The following is a 9690-nucleotide window of genomic DNA, read 5'->3' on the forward strand; positions in this document are numbered from 1 at the left end:
CACTGTGACAGATGTGAAGAGCTGTGGCAAATGTGGCATTTGTTAATCCTTGGAGGTTCCCTATATAGACATGTGTATGTCCCCAACAGTGCAGATGGGCTTTAACCTCCAATACTGTCTGATCTGATACTGAACTCCCTGCAGAAGGGAAGGGAGAGAGTCCACACAGCCAGTTCCATTCCTTCCTTCAAAGAACAGGGAAGCCCTGAGGTTAGCTGCACTTTTGGTCAGATTCAGTAGCATGGTGATGCCTTGGGAAGGAAACTGCTCCAAATTCACAAAGGGAGAGAAACCCAGAAGATGTCCTCAGAAAGATAGTTAGCCACTTGCATTTGCCCCCTGGCTTTACCTCTTTCCTTAAGAGCTCTGAGAAGCAACACCATAGAACACTTCTTAGCTTGGCCATTTATGGAGGGGCCTTTTCAGTTTTCCCATTTTGTTTTCCAGTCTATACAGGCTTAGAAGAGACTTCAGAATTCTCTAGACTAAAGGATGAGGAAGATAATATAAAGGTTATGCAAAGAGAATCTCATGCCTGAGGCTCCAAAGTCTATTCAGGTATAATCTCCCATCTTCCCCTAAGCCAGAGCTGAGCAGTGTTCTCTGGTTTGAAGGAAAAAAAAAATCTCTAGAATGAATACTCACAGATATGTGAGTTCTAGGATATGGAAATACTGCTTTAAGTTTTCTGTAAATCTTAAAAGAAACCCAAGGGCTTAACAATAAGTTGTTGAACCAAAACATTTATGTGCCATACCTTTTGTGATTCAAGACTTACAATAATTGTTAAACACTTATCTTTCTATTTATTTATTTGGGGGGGCAGGCAGAGTAAACCAGAGCATCATTCTGGTGTGTGCAATGCTGGGGATCAAACTCAGGACCTCGTGTTTTCTTAGACATGCTTTATTATCATGTTTGCTTAACACAGCAAACTCAGTGCTTTGTCTCATAGGCAACTCACAGTCATTTTATTTTTTCTTTACTTTCTTTATTGGGGGATTGATGGTTTACAGTTGAGAGCAAAACACAATAGTTTGCACATGCATTTCCCAGTTTATACATCACAATTCAACGCCCACTAGGTCCTCCTCTGCTATCATGTTCCAGGACCTGAACCCTCCCTCCTAGCCCAGAGTCTTATACTTTGGTGTAATACATCAACTCCAGGGCAAGTTCTGCTTAGTGTTTTCCTTTCTGATCTTGTTTTTCAAATTCTGCTTATGCGTGAGATCATCACATATTCATCTTTTTGTTTCTGACTTATCTCACTTAAGATGATTCCTTTAAGCTCCATCCAAGATGGGGTGAAAAAGGTGAATGCACCATTTTTAACAGCTGAATAGTACTCCATTGGATATATAGACCACAACTTGCTCAGCCACTTGTTGTTTTCGTTTGGGAGCTCCAGCAGGCCGGGCTAGCTTCGTGGCGGTGAACAGACGACCAGGGACTCATCGCTGGGTTGTACGCAGTATCTCTTTATTCATGCAGGACGCAGCACAATCTATACCAAGCTAAGCTAAACTAAACTAACTAACAATGCTGTCTTTATATATACTTGCCAAGTAGGATGTAAACAGGATGTGATGTAGAGAGGGTGGAGAGAAAAGTGACTGGTGAATATCAGGATGTGACAAGGAAAGGATCAGGGTGTGACAAGGAGAGGGGGCAGAGCAGGCAAGAATTCTACCACTAAACCACTAATGCCCTGGAGGGAGTGTGGTGCTTGTTAATAGTGGTTATGTAAATAGAATACAGTGGTTATGTAAATAGAATGCAGTGTTAAGCAGGGGGGATTTAAACCAAATGAAACAGAAGGGGTTTTTAAAAGCATACCAACAATTCCCCCTTTCTTTTTAACTAATGGCCATAGTATCAGGATTGTGGGGTGAACAGAAACCTATATCGTACAGGCATTTTCAAAAGAACTGGCATAAGACATGGAAAACAAAACTCTGATGCCATCTTCCCAAACAATACTTTTAGCCCACCTGCATGTTAGCTACAGTCTCAGGCAAAAATTACCAGTCATGGGCCACTTGGAATATACTTAAAATAGACTTCCCAGCTTCTTCCCACACAAACACCCTCAGTTCCATTTGCTCTATTCTTGCCTTTAGGTTACTGATTATTAAACAATTTGTCCTGCTTTATATCTCACCACTTTTCAGTCACCAAGTTGCAGGTGCTACCATGATGCCACCCTGACTTCCATGGGCAGATAGATGACCTCACCAATGTGTCCTGAAGTCTCACCTTCCCCAAGCCCTACCCAACTAGGGAAAGATAGAGACAGGTTGGGGATATGGATCAACCTGTCAACAGCCATCTCCAGTGGAGGAGCAATTACAGAAGCCAGACCTTCCACTTTCTGCACCCCATAAAGAATTTGGGTCCATACTCCCAGAGGGATAAAGAATAGGGAAACTTCAAATGGAGGGGATGGGATACAGAACTCTGGTAGAAGGAATTGTATGGAATTGTACCCGTGTTATCCTATAGCCTTGTTAATCATTATTACATCATTAATACAATTTTAAAAAGGAAAACATAAAAAATAAAATAAAACAGAATCCCTTTTTTAAAAAAAAAAAAAGCAAGGGTGTTGGGCAGCAGGTTAAGCGCATGCGGTGTAAAGTGCAATGACCAGCGTAAGGATCCCAATTCGAGGCCCTGCCACCCTAGGTCTGCAGGTTTCTGTCTTTCTCTCCCCGTTCTCTGTCTTCCCCTCCTCTCTCCAAATTTCTCTGTCCTATCCAACAAGGTCGACATCAATATCAACAACAGTAATAATTAAAACAATAAAACAACAAGGGCAACAAAAGGGAATAAATATTTTTAAGAAAAAAGCAGGCCTGTAGTCACTTTTGAATCTATAAGGAACTTGTGAAAAATTACAATTATACAGACATCTCGTCAAATAAATATTCACAAAGGTTGACTATACATTTTATTTCTTTATTTTCATTTTCTTTTACTTTATTTTTTGATAGAGACAGAGAAGCAGAGAGACAGAGAAAGAGGTCACAGCACAGAAACTTTTTCAATGCAGTGGGAGCCAGGCTTGAACTTAGGTCACACATGTGGCAAAGCAGCGCACTATCCATGTGAGCTATTTTCCCATCCTGACTATGCTTTTTAGACAATATTTATACACTACATCTAAGTGAAAGGAAAACATAAATACATTTAATTTCATTTATTTACATTAGTATAATTATCTCGTATATACAGACACATGGCAAATCCACAGTTAAAAATAAAAAACAAAAACAACTATATTTATAGAACTGCCCTTTCACTATTTGCATAATTCCAAAATAATTCCCCAAAATTAATTTAGATTCCAGTATATATGTGCTTGACTTGCTTGGAGTACAACAAAAATCTACAGGTGGTATTTTAACACTGCGGCTTGAAAAACAGCAATGTGTGTTCTGCATTAGTCAAAGTTGAGTGGGTTGGGCTGGTTAATATCTGGTGCTCCTTTTCCAGGGGACACCTAGCCAAGTCCATTCCCAGACCAATGTTTACACCCCATGCAAATTACAACAATCTCTGTTCATAGCCATTGTTTCAATCTCTGTTCATAGCCATTGATTCCCAAGACCTTTGAACATGGCAATATCACTCCCACCTTTGGTTTCTAAAGTAAGAAAGGAGAGAGTGGGAGAGTGAAAAATCCACCCCAAACAAAAGCTCCATCTCTATGCACAAGGGCTTGGGTTCAAGGCCCCATCTCCACAAAAGCTCCATCTCTATAATATCATTTTAGGCTTGAGAGTCCCACTGGCTTGTCATTTTAGAAGTTCTCCTAACTGCTACATTCACATCTATACTTCAAACTTTCTTTGTCTATCTTTGGTTCCTCACTTTGCAGAAAACATGTAAAACACTATATTCTTTCCTATAATTTATCTTTCCATCCAACTTCCTTGAAGTGAAATTGAGAGATGTATTGACCGCTTTTGTCCCAAAGGACAATCCTTGATTGAAACAGACAGAAAACACTAGACTTTTTATCTTCCATATCCCTCAAAAGGAAAGGAGGATGTGTAAATATCTCTACTGGTCCCTCTTCCTCCTCATAATCCTTTAAATAAAACCTAAAGAAAAAAGTTGACCCTGAACAATAAGAGTTGGAGTTATCTGTGATCAACATTATCATTTGGGCACCTTCTACTTCTGTTTCTACAGAACAACTCCACATCATCACTCTGTATTTTGCTCACATTCTTTATATCAGCCATCAATGTAGCTTCCACATCCTGGTTCTGTTCCTGGGCTTTCCAGATAAGTCATTCATCACAAAATACCTCCTACGGCCATTTTTTTAATTCCCCTTCCTCACTGGCAGCTAAGAAGACTGCTTTTGGGGCCAGGTGGTAGCTCATGCATTGCCATGAGCAAGGACCTGAGTTCAAGCCACCAGTCCCCACCGGCAAGGGGGGGAAACTTCATAAACACCAAAGCAGTGTTGTAGGTTTTTCTTGTGTAAGTGCTCGTGCTCTCTCTCTGTCTCTCCTTCCCCTCTCGTTTTTTTGTCTTATCTAATAAAAAAAAAAAAAGGAAAAAGGAGCAAACAAGAAAGGAGAGAAGAGAAAGGAAGGAAGGAAGAAAAAAAGAAAAAGGAAAGAAGGAGAAGGGAAGGGAAGGGAAGGGAAGGGAAGGGAAGGGAAGGGAAGGGAAGGGAAGGGAAGGGAAGAGAAGCTAAGGGAAGGGAAGGGAAGGGAAGCGAAGGGAAGGGAAGGGAAGGGAAGGGAAGGGAAGGGAAGGGAAGGGAAGGGAAGGGAAGGGAAGGGAAGGGAAGGGAAGGGAAGGGAAGGGAAGGGAAGGAAAGGGAAGAAAGAAAAGAGAGAAATGGTGACTGGGAGTGGTGGACTTATCATGCAGGCATCAAGTCCCAGCAGTAGCCTTTGTGGGAACAGGGTTGAGGATGGGGGGGAGGGAAGAGAGGAAGAAAGGGAGGAAGAGAGAGAAAACTGTTCTTACCTTAGTTTGTTAAAAGTGCTTAGGGATAAATATCAATAATTTAAAATCAAGTGCTGAAGCAATTGCAATATTGTTCCCTTGAACTTTCTTCTCCTCTAAAAAATATAAGTGTATACATATACCCACACCAGTAATGAACAGACACTGCTCAAAGAAATCAATGGTAGGTACAGCCCAAACACACAGATAGGGAATCACATTATAATAGCAACTGCACATGCAGGTGAAAGGAAGTACAGCTTTAGATTCCTAAGTTACACAGAACCCTGGCTGTTTTCACATTTGTGCCAGATAGATAGACTCTTTCTACGAGTCTTAGAAATCAGCAAGAAATATAAGTTCTGTCATGACATCACTGTGGCACAATCGTGCTAACAAATTACCCAACTCGCTTATTCTATACAAAAGGCGGTATAAACATACTGTATACAAAACATAGAACACAGCTGAGAGATAACAAAGGAAGGCTGTGTACAAATCACTGATAGCATCAGTATATGACCTCGTGTAGCTCTGACCTAAGGACTCAGACTGTGCGTCCTTTTCTGATACGAAGGAACAGTTGCACCTGTACAGACTCTTAGCTACAGAGAAATAGGAATGAATTCAGGGTCAGGAAAGTGGGCCTGGTGACACAATATTTATCTTTTACATAGCTGTTGAAAGAACTTCCTATACATTAAGTAGGTTAATATTTTGATATTACACATGTATTACAATACATGTACAACTGAGTGGCGTTGGGCCATCTGAGTTAGCTTCTGCATTGGTACGTTTACCACAGAATTCAAAACAAGGCAGCAGAGAAGTCAAGTCTCCACACTTACTCTCCCCAAGGTGCAGGCACTAAAAATAAACACTTGGCAGACAACACGCTGAGTTTGGAGTCAAAATACTGAGTAGTCTTTTTTTTATATATATATAATTTATTTCTTTATTGGGGAATTAATGTTTTACATTCAACAGTAAATACAATAGTTTGTACATCAATAACATTCCGTAGTTTCCCATTTAACAATACAACCCCCACTATGTCATTCATCATCTTTCATGGACCTGTATTATCCCCACCCGCCCACCCACCCCAGAGTCTTTTACCTTGGTGCAATACGCCATTTTCATTTCAGGTTCTACTTGTGTTTTCTTTTCTAATCTTGTTTTTCAACTTCGGCCTGAGAGTGAGATCATCCCATATTCATCCTTCTGTTTCTGACTTATTTCACTCAACATGAATTTTTCAAGGTCCATCCAAGATCGGCTGAAAACGGTGAAGTCACCTTTTTTTTTTTTTTTTTACAGCTGAGTAGTATTCCATTGTGTATATAGACCAAAACTTGCTCAGCCACTCATCTGTTGTTGGACACCTGGGTTGCTTCCAGGTTTTGGCTATTACAAATTGTGCTGCCAAGAACATATGTGTACACAGATCTTTTTGGATGGATGTGTTGGGTTCCTTAGGATATATCCCCAGGAGAGGAACTGCAGGGTCAGAGGGTAGGTCCATTTCTAGCCTTCTGAGAGTTCTCCAGACTGTTCTCCACAGAGGCTGGACCAATTGACATTCCCACAAGCAGTGCAGGAGGGTTCCTTTGACCCCACACCCTCTCCAGCATTTGCTGCTGTTACCTTTTCTGATGTATGACATTCTCACAGGAGTGAAGTGATATCTCATTGTTGTCTTGATTTGCATTTCTCTGACAATCAGAGACTTGGAGCATTTTTTCATGTGTTTCTCGGCCGTTTGGATCTCTTCTTTGGTGAATATTCTGTCCAATTCCTCCCCCCATTTTTGGATGGGGTTATTTGTTGTCTTATTGTTGAGTCTGGCAAGCTCTTTATATATGTTGGTTATTAAACTCTTATCTGATGTATGGCATGTAAAGATCTTCTCCCATTCTGAGAGGGGTCTCTTGGTTTGGGTAGTGGTTTCTTTTGCTGTGAAGAAGCTTTTTAATTTGATGTAATCCCATAGGTTTATACTTGCCTTAGTCTTCCTTATAATTGGATTCGTTTCATTGAAAATGTCTTTAAAATTTATGCGGAAAAAAGTTCTGCCAATATTTTCCTCTAAGTATCTGATAGTTTCTGGTCTAACATCCAAGTCCTTGATCCACTTGGAATTTACTTTTGTATTTGGTGAAATACAGTGATTCAGTTTCATTCTTCTGCATGTTTCAACCCATTGTTTCCAACACCATTTGTTGAAGAGACTCTGCTTTCCCCATGTAATAGTCTGGGTCCCTTTGTCAAAGATTGGATGTCCATAGGTGTGGGGCCTCATTTCTGGGCTCTCAATTCTATTCCACTGGTCAGTGTGTCTATTCATGTTCCAGTACCAAGCAGTTTTGATGACAATGGCCCTATAATACAGTTTGAGATCTGGGAGTGTGATGCCTCTGGTTCTGTTCTTTTTCTCAAGATTGTTTTGGCAACTCTAGGTCTTTTCTGGTTCCAGATAAACATTTGTAGCATTTTTTCTATTCTCCTAAAAAATGTGCTTGGGATCTTGATGGGGATAGCATTAAATTTGTAGATGGCTCTGGGTAATATATTCATTTTGATGATGTTAATTCTTCCAACCCATGAACATTGAATATCTTTCCACTTCTTTGTGTCTTTTTCAATTTGAGTCGTGACTCATAATTTTCAGTATACAAGTCTTTCACTTCTTTAGCTAGGTTTACTCCTAGATATTTTATTGTTTTTGTTGCTATAGTAAAAGCAATTGATTTCTGGATTTCAATTTCTTCTAACTTAGTGTTTGCATAGAGGAATGCCACTGACTTTTGAATGTTAATTTTATAGCCTGACACCTTACTGTATTGCCTGATGGTTTCCAAAAGCTTCTTGCTGGATTCCTTAGGTTTTTCCATGTATACTATCATGTCATCTGCAAATAAGGAGAGTTTGACTTCTTCTCTTCCAATCTGTATGCATTTAATTTCTTGCTCCTACTTGACTGCTATGGCAAGAACTTCCAACACTGTGTTGAATAGCAATGGTGATAGTGGGCAGCCCTGTCTAGTACCTGATCTGAGGGGAAATGCTTCCAGTTTTTCACCATTGAGTATGATGTTGGCTGTAGGGTTGCTATAGATAGACTCCACTATCTTCAGGAATTTGCCATCTATTCCCATTTTTTGTAGAGTTTTGATCATAAAGGGATGTTGTATTTTGTCAAAGGCTTTCTCTGCATCTATTGATATGAACATGTGGTTTTTGGTCTTGCTTTTGTTGATGTGGTGGATCACATTGATTGATTTACGTATATTAAACCAACCTTGCATGCCTGGGATAAACCCCACTTGGTCATGATGAACAATCTTTTTGATATACTGCTGTATCCAGTTGGCTAGAATTTTGTTCATTATTTTTGCATCTATGTTCATCAGAGATATTGGTCTGTAGTTTTCTTTTTTGGTTGTGTCCCTGTCTGCTTTTGGTATCAGGGTGATGTTGGCTTCATAGAAGCTGGCAGGGAGTATTCCAGTGTCTTCACCTTTCCTTTAATAGTACACTCTAATTTCATCTCAGGTAGTTCACTTTCTAACAAAGTCCCATAACCTAGATATACACCAGTTTCTGTGAGAGAGAGCTTATGTGCACACGTATCCATAAACTACTGCAAAATATATACCTGAAAGCAGGACTACACTAGAGTTTGCAGTGAGTACCTCCCTAACACTTCACTTCCTCTCCACTATTCCAAGCTTGGGATCCATGATTGCTCAACAAATTGTTTGGCTTCATATGTTAACTCTCTTTTCAATCACCAGGTTCCAGATGCCACCAGGATGCTGGCTAGGCTTCCCTGGATTGAAGATCCCACCAATGTGTCCTGGAGCTCTGCTTCCCCAGAGTCACACCCTACTAGGGAAAGAGAGAGGCAGACTGGGGGTATGGACCGACCAGTCAACGCCCATGTTCAGCGGGGAAGCAATTACAGAAGCCAGACCTTCTACCTTCTGCAACCCTCAACGACCCTGGGTCCATGCTCCCAGAGGGATAGAGAATGGGAAAGCTACCATGGGAGGGGGTGGGTTATGGGGATTGGGTGTTGGGAATTGTGTGGAGTTGTACCCCTCCTACCTTATGCTTTTGTTCACTAATCCTTTCTTAAATAAAAAATTAAAAAAAAAAAAAGTTAAAAAAAAAAAGTAGAGGTATTAGTTCTTCTTTGAAAGTTTTGTAGAATTCATTTGTAAAACCATCTGGTCCAGGACTTTTATTTTTGGGAAGATTTTTGATAACTGTTTCAATTTCATTGGCTGTGATGGGCCTGTTCATGTTATCCACTTCCTCTTTACTTAGTTTTGGAAGTTGGTAGGTATCTAGGAAATCATTCATTTCTTCCAGGTTCTCTAGCTTGGTGGCATATAGTTGTTCATAGAAGCCTCGCATGATATGTTGAATTTCTGCGGTGTCTGTTGTGATATCTCCTCTTTCATTTAGTATCCGATTTATTTGGGTCTTCTCCCTTTTTTGTTTTGTGAGTCTGGCTAAAGGTTTGTCAATTTTGTTTACTCTTTCGAAGAACCAACATTTACTTTCATTGATCTTTTGTATGGTTTTCCTTTTCTCAATGTTATTTATTTCTGCCCTAACTTTAGTGATTTCTGTCCTTCTGGTTGCTTTAGGGTTCCTTTGTTGTTCTTCTTCTAGGTCTTTAAGATGTGCAATCAGGCTGTTTATTTG

The sequence above is a fragment of the Erinaceus europaeus genome, chromosome 3 (assembly GCF_950295315.1).
Source record: "Erinaceus europaeus chromosome 3, mEriEur2.1, whole genome shotgun sequence".
In the NCBI taxonomy this organism is placed as follows: Eukaryota; Metazoa; Chordata; class Mammalia; order Eulipotyphla; family Erinaceidae; genus Erinaceus; species Erinaceus europaeus.